Genomic DNA, 14750 nt, shown 5'->3' on the forward strand with positions numbered 1-14750 from the left:
CTGGCCATCTCCCAGCCTGGTGTGGCCATCTCCCAGCCTGGCCTGGCCATCTCCCAGCCAGGCCTGGCCATCTCCCAGCCTGGTGTGGCCATCTCCCAGCCTGGCCTGGCCATCTCTCTGCCTGGTGTGGCCATCTCCCAGCCTGGTGTGGCCATCTCCCAGCCTGGTGTGGCCATCTCCCAGCCTGGCCTGGCCATCTCCCAGCCTGGTGTGGCCATCTCCCAGCCAGGTGTGGCCATCTCCCAGCCTGGTGTGGCCATCTCCCAGCCTGGTGTGGCCATCTCCCAGCCTGGTGTGGCCATCTCCCAGCCTGGTGTGGCCATCTCTCTGCCTGGTGTGCCATCTCCCAGCCTGGTGTGGCCATCTCCCAGCCTGGTGTGGCCATCTCCCAGCCTGGCCTGGCCATCTCCCAGCCTGGTGTGGCCATCTCCCAGCCTGGTGTGGCCATCTCCCAGCCTGGCCTGGCCATCTCCCAGCCTGGTGTGGCCATCTCCCAGCCTGGTGTGGCCATCTCTCTGCCTGGTGTGGCCATCTCTCTGCCTGGTGTGGCCATCTCTCCCAGCCTGGCATGGCCATCTCTCCCAGCCTGGCATGGCCATCTCTCCCAGCCTGGCATGGCCATCTCCCAGCCTGGCATGGCCATCTCTCCCAGCCTGGCATGGCCATCCCCCAGCCTGGCATGGCCATCTCTTCCATCCTAGCATGGCCATCTCTCCCAGCCTGGCATGGCCATCTCTCCCAGCCTGGCATGGCCATCTCCCAGCCTGGTGTGGCCATCTCTCTGCCTGGTGTGGCCATCTCTCTGCCTGGTGTGGCCATCTCCCAGCCTGGTGTGGCCATCTCTCCCAGCCTGGCATGGCCATCTCCCAGCCTGGTGTGGCCATCTCCCAGCCTGCCCTGGCCATCTCCCAGCCAGGCCTGGCCATCTCCCAACCTGGCCTGGCCATCTCTCTGCCTGGTGTGGCCATCTCCCAGCCTAGCCTGGCCATCTCCCAGCCTGGTGTGGCCATCTCCCAGCCTGGCCTGGCCATCTCCCAGCCTGGTGTGGCCATCTCCCAGCCTGGTGTGGCCATCTCCCAGCCTGGCCTGGCCATCTCCCAGCCTGGTGTGGCCATCTCCCAGCCTGGTGTGGCCATCTCCCAGCCAGGCCTGGCCATCTCCCAGCCTGGTGTGGCCATCTCCCAGCCTGGCCTGGCCATCTCTCTGCCTGGTGTGGCCATCTCCCAGCCTGGTGTGGCCATCTCCCAGCCTGGTGTGGCCATCTCCCAGCCTGGCCTGGCCATCTCCCAGCCTGGTGTGGCCATCTCCCAGCCTGGTGTGGCCATCTCCCAGCCTGGTGTGGCCATCTCCCAGCCTGGTGTGGCCATCTCCCAGCCTGGTGTGGCCATCTCTCTGCCTGGTGTGCCATCTCCCAGCCTGGTGTGGCCATCTCCCAGCCTGGTGTGGCCATCTCCCAGCCTGGCCTGGCCATCTCCCAGCCTGGTGTGGCCATCTCCCAGCCTGGTGTGGCCATCTCCCAGCCTGGTGTGGCCATCTCCCAGCCTGGCCTGGCCATCTCCCAGCCTGGTGTGGCCATCTCCCAGCCTGGTGTGGCCATCTCTCTGCCTGGTGTGGCCATCTCCTAGCCTGGCCTGGCCATCTCCCAGCCTGGCCTGGCCATCTCCCAACCTGGCCTGGCCATCTCTCTGCCTGGTGTGGCCATCTCTCTGCCTGGGGTGGTAAACTGCCATCCTGGTGTGGTGGACTTTCAGGCCAGCATGGCAGTCTCCTGGCCCGGTGCAGTGGCCGTTCTGTAACTCATGGCGGTCTCTTGATGTGGATCTCTGCCTTCAACGTGTTCCCAGAGCGAGCTCCAGGCTTCGAGGGCATCGAGGTGAGCTCTGGTGGTTGGGGTCTAGGCCTGGAGTAGGTGCTGCTCAGGACTATCGGAAGGACTGTTATTCCAAACTTTTTATTTCTCTATTTTCTAATTTATTCCTATAATCTGCAATGCCGGACTCTCTCTTTCTTTATTTTCCTAATATTTCTTTCCTTGTACTGAAGATTCTGTGTTTCAGTACTTTGTACCTAAGATGGCGCCATAATTGGAGACTTGTAAACTTTTCACTTGTAGTTATTTGTGTACATGTAGCAATAGAACTAATTCAATTCAATTATTGCCTTTGTGGTTTTTTTTTCTACTGAGTTTATGCTAGTGACTCATTGAATAAGGAAGAAGACAGAAGAAAATTAATATGGCACTAACTTTGAGTTTATGGGAGCTCACTTTATTTCACTTTCAATCTCTGTCCCCTACTTTCCCAATGCTCTAGAGATAAATTGGCCAGGGAGCAGCTTGGAAGGAATAAAAAAGTGTAATCTGCACCCTCCTCCCCTTCTCGTCAGTTATGACCCATCTTACATGAGAAACTTGGAAACTTTCAATGTAAAGTTATGAGATACTGGCAGATACCTTCTCACAAATATACTTTATTTAAGAGTGAACATGAAGCACAGGAAGACAAGAGCCCAGTGATATTACCACCAGACTATTAATCCAGAGACCCAGTTTATGTTCTGGGGACTCAGTGGAATCCCATCATGGCAGATCATGGAATTTGAATTCAGTACAAAGTTAAATTAATGGTTTCATAGCCGTCATTAAACTTTATTGATATTGTAAAAACTAGCTGGTTCACTAATGCCTGCTGGGGAAGGAAATCTGACATCCTTATCTGGATCTCGGTGACTCCAGAAAAACAGCAATGTGGTTGACTATCAACTGCCCTTTGAAATGGCCGAGCAAGCCTCTCAGTTGTGTACCATTCTGGTCTCCTTCCTAACAGAAGGATGTTGAGAAACCTGAAAGGGTTCAGAAAAGATTTACAAGGATGTTGCCAGGGTTGGGGGGTTTGGGCTATAGGGAGAGGCTAAATAGACTGGGGCTGTTTTCCCTGGAGCATCAGAGGCTGAGGTTTATAAAATCATAAGGGGCATGGATAGGGATAATCATGATTTGGAGATGCCGGTGTTGGACTGGGGCATACAAAGTTATAAATCACACAACACCAGGTTATAGTCCAAAAGGTTTAATTGGATGCAGTAGCTTTCGGAGCGCTGCTCCTTCATCAGGTTAAAAATCACACAACACCGGGTTATAGTCCAACAGGTTTAATTGGAAGCACTAGCTTTCGGAGTGACGCTCCTTCATCAGGTGATAGTGGAGGATACAATTGTAAGGCACAGAATTTATAGCAAAAATTTACAGTGTGATGTAACTGAAATTATACATTGAAAAATACTTTGATTGTCTGTTGAGTCTTTCATCTGTTAGAATACAGTGATAGTTTCACTTCTTTCATGTGTAAATCACAAACACTTTTCTTAAAAGTTACATTCTCGGGTTAGCTGTTAACAATGGTGATAGCTAGACAATATGTTGAAGGTGTTAGCCCCCTGTGTTCTCTGTCTGTGCCATGATGTATAGATTGATTCCAATCTAAAAAGTGAGATAACAGAGTCTTACGTGGATTCATGCAGTTTTTGAGCAAAGTACAATGTAACTCTGCAAGTACAAATTCACCCCACAAAATATATGTGTGCATGTGGGTCTTTGTGTCTGTCTGTGTGTGCGTATAAGGGTTTGGGGTTGTGAGTATGAGAGAGAGTATGTGCGTGTAGTGAGTGTAGAGTGTCTTAAGTCTGTGAGGGGGTGCATGTGTGAGTGTGGGAGTGTGTGTGCGTGTCTGGGGTGGGGGCTTGCGAGTGTCTGTGAGAGAGAGTGCATATGTGCGTGCATGAATGTAGAGTCGTCTAAGTCTCTGAGAGGATGCATGTGTGAGTGTGGGAGCGTGTGTGCCTGTATGGGTGTGTGTGAGTGTCTGTGTATATGTGTGTCCGTGTGTATGTGTGTGTGTAGGAGTGTCTGTGTGTGTGTGTATACAGTGCAATGGTGGTCACCTGTAGTGTGACATGAACCCAAGGTCCTGGTTGAGGCCCTCCCTATGAGTACCGAACTTAGCTATCAGCCTCTGCTCGGCCGCTTTTTGTTTTTGCCTGTCCTGAAATCTGTCTTGGAGGATGGTCACCCGAAGGTCTGAGGTCAAGATGTCCTGGACCACTGAAGTGTTTCCCAACTGGAAGGGAACCCTCCTGTCTGTTGATTGTTGCGCGGTGCCCATTCATCCGTTGTCGTAGCCTTTCCTCGGTTTCCCCAATGTACCATGCCTCCGGGCATCCTTGCCTGCAACGTCCAGTCAAGCAAAAGCCTAATATAATCATACTCACAGAATCATACCCTATAGACAATGTGCCCGACAGCACCATTACCATCCCTGGATATATCCTATCTCATTGGCACACCAGACCCAACAAAGGTGGTGGCAGAGTGATATAAAGTGGGGAAGGAGTTACTCTAGGAGTCCTTAACATTGACTCCAAACCACATGCAGTCCAATGGCATCTGATTAGGTGTTAATTTTAAAACTAAGATAGATAATGTTTTGTTCACCAATGGTATGGATATGGACGAAAGGCAAGTATATGGAGCTTGGCCACAGATCAGCCAGGATCTCATTGAATGGTTGAAGAGCCTCAAAGGGCTGAATGGTCTACTTTTGCTCCTATCTTCCTAACAGGTCAAATAGGGCAGGGAACGTGCTGCTGACTACTAGATAAGCCCCTCCTCCCCAGCTAATAAAGCAGTACTCCTGCATACTCCTGCAGATCATCACTTGGAGAAAGCACTGAGGATAGCAAAACCTGCTTTGGGTGGGAGATTTCAAAGTCGATCACCAGGATTGTCTAGTCAGCAGATAACTACTGACAAAGGTGGCCAAATCCTGAAAAACATAGCTGCCAGACTGGGTCTGCAGTACCAACAAGAGAGACCTCATCCTCACCGATCTGCCTGCCACAGACACATCTGTCCAAGACAGTATCGGTAAGAGTGACCACCACACAGTCCTTGATGCCCAGTGTGGATCCCACAAGGGCCACTCTTCTCTTGATCTCATTACAGCCTGAGTCCTAATGAAAAGACCTGAGTTCCAGAAATGAGGCGAGAGTGACAGTCTTTGATATCGAGGCCACAAGTGTGGCAGCAAGGAACCCTAGCAGAACCAGAATGAATGCGAATTGGTGGAAAGGTCTCAGCTGGTTGGAGTTATACCTGGCACAAAGACAAATGGGTTGTATTTATTGGAGGTCAGGATATCACTGCAGGAGTTCCTCAGGGTAGCGAACTCGGCCTGAACATCTTCAGCTGCTTCATCAATGACCTTCCCCATTCCTCTTGCCCCCCCCCCCCCCCATTATAAGGTCAGATAGTAAGGCTGATAATTACACAATGTTCAGCACCATTCATGACTTCTCAGATACTGAAGCAATCCATGTGTAAACACAACAAGGCTTGGACAATAGCCTAGCTTGGGCTGAAGACTAACAATTGTGCAAATGCCAGGCAATGACCATCTCCAATAAGAAACAATCTAACCACTGCTTCTTGACATTCAGTGGCATTATCATGACTGAATCCTCCACTATCATCATCCTGGGGGTTACCATTGACCAGAAATTCAACTGGACTCCCCAGATAAACACAAGGGCAGATTGGAGGTGAGGAATACTGCAGAGGGTAAATCATCTCTTTGACTCTCTAAAGCCTGTCCACCACCTACAAGTCACAGATCAGGAATACCTGGATGGTAGCTCCAACAACACGAGAGGTTTGACACCATCCAAGACAAAGCAGCTGCTTGTTTGGTACATATGTTCAAATCAATCTCTCTCCACAATTGAAACTCAATAGCACCATTTACAAGATGTACTGCAGAAATTCACCAAGAGTCCTCATACAATACCTTCCAAAAGCAGTTGAAATATATTAGATCCTGAGGGATCTTGACTGAGTGAATATTGAAAGTTTTCCTCTTTTGGAAGAACCTAGAACTAGGACTTACTATTTAAAGATAAGTGGCCACCCACTTAACACATAGATGAGCAGAACCTTTCTCACCGTACTTCAAGGTGATGGACAAGGCATCTTTGAATATTTTTAAAGCATAGATGGATAGATTCATGGTAATTAAGGTGTGAAATGTAATTGGGGTATAGAATTATATACTAGTGGAAACAGAATGTGCAGGTTAGGTGAATTGGCCATGCTAAATTACCCATAGTGTTAGGTGAAGGGGTAAATGTAGGGGAATGGGTCCGGGTGGGTTGCTCTTCGGAGGGTCGGTGTGGACTTGTTGGGCCGAAGGGGCTTGTTTCCACACTGTAAGTAATCTAATCTAATCTATACTTATAGTATGGCGGCATGGTGGCACAGTGGTTAGCACTGCTGCCTCACAGCACCAGAGACCCGGGTTCAATTCCCGACTCAGGCGACTGACTGTGTGGAGTTTGCACATTCTCCCCGTGTCTGCGTGGGTTTCCTCCGGGTACTCCGGTTTCCTCCCACAGTCCAAAGATGTGCAGGTCAGGTGAATTGGCCATGCTAAATTGCCCGTAGTGTTAAGTAAAGGGGTAAATGTAGGGGAATGGGTGGGTTACGCTTCGGCGGGTCGGTGTGGACTTGTTGGGCCGAAGGGCCTGTTTCCACACTGTAAGTAATCTAATATCTTTCTTTACCCCGTCAAAGCTGTTCATAATTTTGAACACTTCAATAAGTTCACCCTTTAATCTTCTGTGCTCCAAGGAGAATAATCCCAACTTTTCCCATCTTTCCTTGGATTTAAAATCCCTCATTCCTGGTATTATTCTAGTAAATCTCTCTAGGGCTTAAACATCCTTCCCTTCATAAGGTGCTCAGGACTGAAACCAATGCTCCAACTCAGGTCTGATCAATGATTTGTATAGGTATAACATCACTTCCTTGTTTTTGTACTCTATGCCTCTATGTATAAACCCAAGGATCTTATAAGCATTCTTAAGAACTGTTTCAACTTGCCTGGCCACCTTTAAAGAATTATGCATGTGAACACCAGGGTGTCTCTGCTCCTGTACTCCCCTCACAGCTGTGTCATTGAGCCTGTACAGACACTCTGTGTTACTTCTACCAAAATGTATCACCTCCCATTTCTCTGCACCGAAATTCATCTGCCAGGTGTCTGCCCATTTGGCCAACTTGTCAATGTCACCCTGAAGTTGCTTAGCATCATCCTCCCAATTCACTATCGTCTTCTCGCTTGGTATCTTATGCAAATTGAGAGATTTTGCCCTCAACACCAATCTCCAACTCATGTGTGTAAATTTGAAAAAGCAAGGGTTCCTTCCCTGGGGAACACCACTTCCAATTTGTTGTGAACGTGAGAAATGCCCGTCTATACCTATCTTCGGTTTCCTTTGTTTCAATCATCTTCTAGCTCATGCTGCCAAGGACCCATCAATCCCAAACATTTCCAATTTACTAACCAACGCCCACTATATTGAATGCTCTCTACAAATCCAACCGTAAAACACCACATCATTACCCTCACCCACTGCCTGTGTCACCTCAGCAAAGAACTCAAGACTGGTTCAACCCTGGTTTGAATCCCACCATGACAGATGGTGAAATTTGAAATTCAATAAAAATCTGGAATTAGGAGTCTAATAATAACCATGAATCTATTGTCGATTTTTGGAAGAAACAATCTGTTCACTACTGTACCTTAGGGCATTCTTACCCAGTCTGGCCTACATGTGACTCCAGACCCACAGCAATGTGGCTGACTTTTAATTTCCCTTGAGGCAATCATAAATGATGGCCTAGCCAGTGATGCCCACATCCCATGAATGAACGAAAAATACCAAATTTGTCAGGCATATCCCGCCCTTGATAAAGCCATGTTGACTGTCTAGTATTAAATTAATCTTCTCTAGGTGTAAATTGACTTTATTCTCTATTATAGCCTCCTTGAAGTTGTCCACTATTGATTTCAAATGGATATTTTTGCAGTTTCTTGAGTTATCCTTTGCCCCGTTCTGAAACAGCAATGTCACAAGTGCAATTCCCGGTCCCCGGGACTAATTCTCTGTTCAGAAAGGTCTACAAAGTTTCTGTCAACAGCTTTTCAATTTGCTGTCTTTCCTCTCTTAGCAATCTAGGCTGTAACCCATGCCTGCCTGGAGACTTCTCTACTTGGAGTGCTGCCAGTCTTTTCGGACCTCTTCATTATCTATCACTACATGATCTTGGCTGTAAACTAGACTGTTTGTCTCTTGAACTATTGAGTCACCCAGAATTATACCTCAGCTAATCTGCCTACCAGTCTCTCTCACATAACACTTCCATTTTCAATGCAGCCATTGTCACTATTTTCTGATTTGGTAAAGACAGAAGTGAAGCATTCATTTAGTAACTCTGCCATATCTTTTGCTCATTGAGCAGCTTGCTCTGCTTATTCCCTCATGAATGTATTACTTTTAAATTGTTTGAAGAACATTGTACTGTTTGTTTTAATGTAGCCTGCCATCCTTTCCTCATGCTTCCTCATAGCCGTCCTTATTCCAGTCTTAGCCTGTCTTAGAATTATAGAATCCCTATAGTGAAGAAAGAGGCCATTTGGCCCATTGAGTCTGCACCAACCCTCCGAAGAGCATCCCACTCAGACCCTTCTCCCCAGTCTACCCTAGGGTAATTGAAATCACCAACTACCACAACCCTATTTGTCCTGCAGATTTTCATCTGCCTACGAATGTTCTCTTCTGCTCCCTCCCCATAATTTGGAGGATTATAATGAACACCTGACAAAATCACTGCTCCAACCTCCAACCATTTAGATTCGATTTCAGGAAATGTATCTCATTCAAGGGTAGTGATACTCTCTTTGACCAAGACTGCTACAGTTCCTCCCTTTTTATCCACCTGGTTTCTACCAAAAGCCTTAGAACCCAGTCCCGCGCTGGCTTGAGCCACATTTCTGTCAATGCTGCAATGTCATGTACCTCTGGAGAAATTTCTGCTTCCAGAACCCCAGTTCCTTTCACAATACTCTGTGGATTTACATACATACAATTTAACCTCGCCCTTATCTCTTTCTTGTCCATTGTGAGGCAATAATTTCTTTCTTCACTGCCAGTGCTCGAACTTTCCTTCATTTCTTTTTCCCTGTTCCCCATCTTCTGTCTTTTGCAGTCTTTGGTACTTCCAAAACTAGGCCTATTAGTCAACCTACCCCCTGCCTTACAAGTTTAAATCCATCCTCACCACATTTTTTCCTTTCTCAGCTCGGAGCTTCATTCTGTTTTTGCTCAGGTGACCAGCTTTTTCCTTTCCCAAAAATGATCCCAATGTCCCCAAAAATGTAAACCCTTCCCTTCTACACCATCCCTCAAGCCACACATTCATCACTCTGATCTGCCTGTGCTTAAATTGTGAAGCACATAGCACAGGTAGTATTTCTGAGATTGCTACCCTTGTGGTCCTACGTTTCAACCTACTCCCTGACTCCTGAAACTGATCCAGCAAGTCCTCCAAGCTGTCCCTATGAATGTAGTTAGTTCCCACATGAGTCACAACCATTGGATGTTCATCCTCTCTTTCTGGAAGTTTATCCAGTCATTTCATTAAATCCTGAAGCCTTGCACTAGAGAGACAAAAGGGATTCAGGATCTCAGCTGCAAACAAGACTGTCTATCCCTTGAACTATTGAGTCACCCACAACTACTACATTAACTAATCTGCTACCAGTCTCTCTATCTTTCCCCAGAGTAGCCTTGGCCACCATAGTACTGTGGTTTTCCCTTGAGTCATCCAGCCCCAACTCAGTTATGTTGCTCACTGAATCCGCAACTAAAATTTTGCAGGAGAGGATGCGAAGTTGACTGTACAATCAACAATATTAAATAGCAGAATAGATTTGAGGGGCTTAGTGATCGACTGTTGCTCCTAACTTGTATGTTCATACACTCACAGGCCAAGCCAGGTGAGTTTAGCACATCTGAGGGAGAATGTTTACTTCAAAATACTCTTTCTCAAGTGCACAAATAAAGCTGCTTTGACGAATGTAAGAAGGAAATGGTATTCCCCGACTGGTACTGAAAGTATCACAGCACAGCTGTCTGGACAGCTGTAAGATTCATTGACATTGGCTCAGAAGGTGTTGCAAATCACTTACTGTGGTCAACCACATTTCCAGTTGGTTTGACTTATCAAGCGATTGGGAACAGATGTGTGAGACTGAGAGAGTGGGGTTGGTGAAGTTCAGTCCATCCCCACTGTAATCATCTCACGCACAAGGCATTTCTTGTGTGTACACTTTACTGGGTTCCTCACGCACATTTCCACTCTCCCCTAAAATGCACTCCTTTAGCACTTACCCATGGACCACAGTATATTGTGAGTGAGACAAAACATGAAGAGGGAACTCCATGTGACTTTGTGGAATGTGCAAAATCTATTTGACAAAGACAAGAGCTCCTCAGTCCAGCGTTGAAGTACTCTAGCTTTCAGGAGGTATCACAATACTGTTTCATGTGAAACCCAACTAACAGAGAAGGCCCTCATTAATCAAGTTAGCAGTGGCTCCCTGTTCTCTGGACAGGCAACACAAACTGTGAGGTCTGAGAAGCCGGTGTTGGGTTTGCTATCATAGATTCATACAGCACAGAAACAAACTCCTCCGTCCAACTCGTCCATGTCAACCAGATCTCCTAAATTAATCTCGTCCTTTTTGCCACACTCGGCCCATATCCCTCCAAACCCTTCCTCTTCATCTACCCAACCAGATGCTTTTTCAATGTTGTAATTGTACCAGACTCCACCACTTCCTCTGGCAGCTCATTCCACAGACACACCACCCTCTGTGTGAAAAAGTTACCTCTTAGGTCCATTTTAGGTCTTTCCCCTCTCACCTAACCCTATGACTCTAGTTTTGGACTGCCCCTACCCTGGGGAAAAATATGCCCCTTTGATTTTATAAACTTCTTTAAGATCACCTCTCAGCCTCCCAGGGAAAACAGACTCAGCCTACCCAGCCTCCACTAGTAGTTCAACCCTCCAACCCTGGTAACATCCTTACAAATCTTTTCTGAATTTTTAAAATTTTAACAACATCCTTCCTGTATCAGGGAGACCAGAATTGAAAGCAGAATTCCAAAAGTGGCCTAACCAACGCCCTCTACAGCTGCAACATGACCTCCCGACCCCTATATTCAATGCACTAGCAAGTTGATATTTCAAGAAGTTGGGATATAACTCTGCCATCTGTGAAAAAGTATACAACAATGGTCAGTGAAAATGTCCCAATAATCATTAAACCTTGGGATATTGAAGGCCAATTCTATGAGGACTTGGTCAAACTCTTGTGATGGGGCACTGCAGGGATAGGAGCTTATTTATCATTTATCTCAAGAGGTTTGGAATATAAAAGCAACGATGTGCTTCTGAGACTTTATAAAGTTCTAGTTAGGCCCCATTTAGAATACTGAGTCCAATCTTGGGCCCCACACCTGAGGAAGGACACACTGGCACTGCAATGTGTCCAGCGGAGATTCACATGGATGATCCCTGGAATGATAGGCCTAACATACGATGAATGGCTGAGGATCCTGGGACTGTATTCATTAGAGTTTAGAAGGTTGAGGGGAAATCTAATAGAAACTTACAAGATAATGCATGGCTTATAAAGGGTGGATGCTGGGAAGTTGTTTCCGTTAGGCGGGGAGACTAGGACGTTGTGGGCTTAGCCTTAAAATTAGAGGGGGTCAATTTAGAACAGAAATTAGGAGACATTAGAGAGTTGTGGGCCTGTGGAATTCATTGCCACAGAGTGCAGTGGAGGCCGGGACGTTAAATGTCTTCAAGGCAGAGATTGATAAATTCTTGATCTCGCAAGGAATTAAGGGCTACGGGGAGAGTGCGGGTAAGTGGCGTTGAAATGCCCATCAGCCATGAATAAATGGTGGAGTGGACTCAATGGGCCGAATGGCCTTGCTTCCATTCCTATGTCTTATGGTGTTATGGCCTTATTGCCAGGCCTGGAATGGTGCTTTCGGGTATCAGGGTGTGTGGTAATGTAATGGCAATGTATTTCTTGTCCTAAGTCTTTGAAGCCACTGGAATAATGTCAATCCCAGCATAAACAGAAAGCCAAAGAACAAAAACACTTGCATGCTCCCAAGGTCGAATCAGAGGCACCAGATTTCCTTTATCTTTATCCAGCAGAGCAACGTCAAAGGTGTTATGATCACCTCATGAAAGGAGTGGAGTGTTCTACACGCCATGGTCCCTGTGGACCTCTACGTCACGATGACATTTACTATTGCGCCAAAATGAAGACCAATGTGCACTTGATCCCAAAAATTTAAATGTGCAGAAACTGGTATCTGTACAGTGCTGGGACCAATTCAGGTTCAGACATGAGGAATTACTGGGACTGAAGGAAACCCAAGTGTTGATGTTGAAGTGGCACAGTCAGCTGTTAGAGCCACAATGCTGGAAGCTGGTAATGAAGTCCTGAGATCACAGACTAGATTGTTTTGATGAAAATGAGATCAAATTAAAGAACTGCTACAGAAAAGCAGCAAGCATGGCTAGGAACTAAGAGACTGCTAAGAAATCGCTCCCAAGAGAGAAAAAGGCTGGAACAGAAGCTGCATAGGAGCCCAGACAGACGTAGACCAAGAGAGCCACACAGCTATGGTGACCATCACAGCTGGATCATATGGCGCTGTAGGCTGTGTATGGCTGTCTTTCTCTCATGCTGTGGCTCTTCTTTTTTTAGATTACATTACAGTGTAGAAACAGGCCCTTCGGCCCAACAAGTCCACACCGACCCGCCGAAGCGAAACCCACCCATACCCCTACATTTACCCCTTACCTAACACTACGGGCAATTTAGCATGGCCAATTCACCTGACCCTGCACATCTTTTGGACTGTGGGAGGAAACCGGAGCACCCGGAGGAAACCCACGCAGACACGGGGAGAACGTGCAAACTCCACACAGTCAGTCGCCTGAGGCGGGAATTGAACCCGGGTCTCAGGCGCTGTGAGGCAGCAGTGCTAACCACTGTGCCACCGTGCCGCCCAACGGTGTTCTGTTCTCAACATAGCTGGGAATCCCTCCTGACGGACAGGGGAGTTATCAAAGAGCACTGGGCTGAGTACTTCAGGGACAGACGTGCTTAACTGCCTCTCTATTCCCATGAATAGGAATGCTATACAAACTTCCAGACAATTCCAAATGTGAAAACCTGGACAGCAAACCCTGTTACTGAGCTTGACAAAGCTATCATGTCCTGATTCTCAAGGAATGCTTCATACTTGGATGGGATCCCAGGAGTAATGTACGGGCGGCCTGGTGACACAGTGGTTAGCACTGCTGCCTCATAGCACCAGGGACTTGGGTTCGATTCCAGCCTCGGGTGACTGTCTGGCTGAAGTTTACACATTCTCACCATGACTATGTGGGTTTCCTTCAGGTGCTATGGTTTCCTCCCACAGTCCAAAGGTATGCAGGTTAGGTGGCTTAACCATGGGAAATGTGGGTTACAGAGGTAGAGTTGGGATCTGGGTCTGGATGGGATGCCCTTTAGAGGGTTAATGCAGGACTCGATGGGCCGAATGACCTCTTTCCGCACTGGCCGGGTTTCATGAAATTTGGAAAATTCCCTAGAGATCTGTGAAAGGAATGCAAACACAAGTTCTCAAGCAGATTCTTGAGAAGGAAGGAGCAGGGAGCCTGTTATGTGGAAGTGAAAAGTCAGCTTGGAGAGATCACTGAGGCATAAGACAGAGGCCTAGCAATATATGACAGTCTAAGCTCATGGCAAGCAAGACCATAGCTGTACATAGGAATAAACTATCTGCGCCCTCAACTGACTGCATTTTCCTGTGATGGCACTGAAGGGGATAGATGTAGATGAGAAATAAGAGGTGACTGAGGATAGATACTCAGGAGCATCACAGCAGCAGAAAAGAAGCTGGTGACTCTCTGACTAGGACTAACCAGATAAACATGGGAGCAGTAGGAGGAAGTCCACTCCTGATAGGAGGGTGATGCCTCCCGATCTGTCCATGATTTCATCTCTTCTGGAAGTCTACCCTCCATAGATTCCATCACCATAGTGTTCCAACTCTGTTTCTAACTCCTTCTCAAAATCTTCAAATTAGACTGCCTGGTAGACTTATTGTTTTTCATGTCCCTACCCCAATGAACTGATAAACTCCTGTCTTGACTCTTATTTCTTTCTCATTTGTCCAGTCTCTCCTCACCACTAGCTTCAGTTACTCTAATACTTTCCAATTTCCTGGGCCTAGCCATGTCTCTTTCACCATGGACATCTAATCTCTCTGTACGTCCAACCAGCACCAGGATAGTCTGGGCCTCTGCACTCCTTGGATAGACCTTCAACCAATTTCCAACACAAGTTCCGGTAGAACCCTTTCTTACATTGAACAACTTTTCCTTTAACTTCACTCCTCCCTCCAAATAAATGGTGCTGTTATGGTTGCTCACATAGGTTGTGGATATGCCTATGTTTTTTTGGTGGGATATGTGGACTCTTCTTTGATTTAGTGATAATTGGCCACACCTCAATGCTTTTTCTAAGATATTGATAGTATGTTGGTTCTATTTCCTGATTGTACCTGACCCGAACTGGAAATTGTATTAAATTTGCCTCCAATTTACACTCTTCACATGGTTTACCCCCTTTCTCTCAATTTCCCCAGAATGAAGGAAAAGCTGACCAACAAATATTCGCTGCAAATCTACCAACTTCCTTGGCTACACTTGCTTATACACTGCTTCCTGTCAAGGTTCTATTCCATTCTCCTAGTTT

This window comes from Chiloscyllium plagiosum, unplaced genomic scaffold (assembly GCF_037043375.1).
Source record: "Chiloscyllium plagiosum isolate Xiang-an unplaced genomic scaffold, Cpla_swu_hap1 HiC_scaffold_36, whole genome shotgun sequence".
NCBI classification, from domain to species: Eukaryota; Metazoa; Chordata; class Chondrichthyes; order Orectolobiformes; family Hemiscylliidae; genus Chiloscyllium; species Chiloscyllium plagiosum.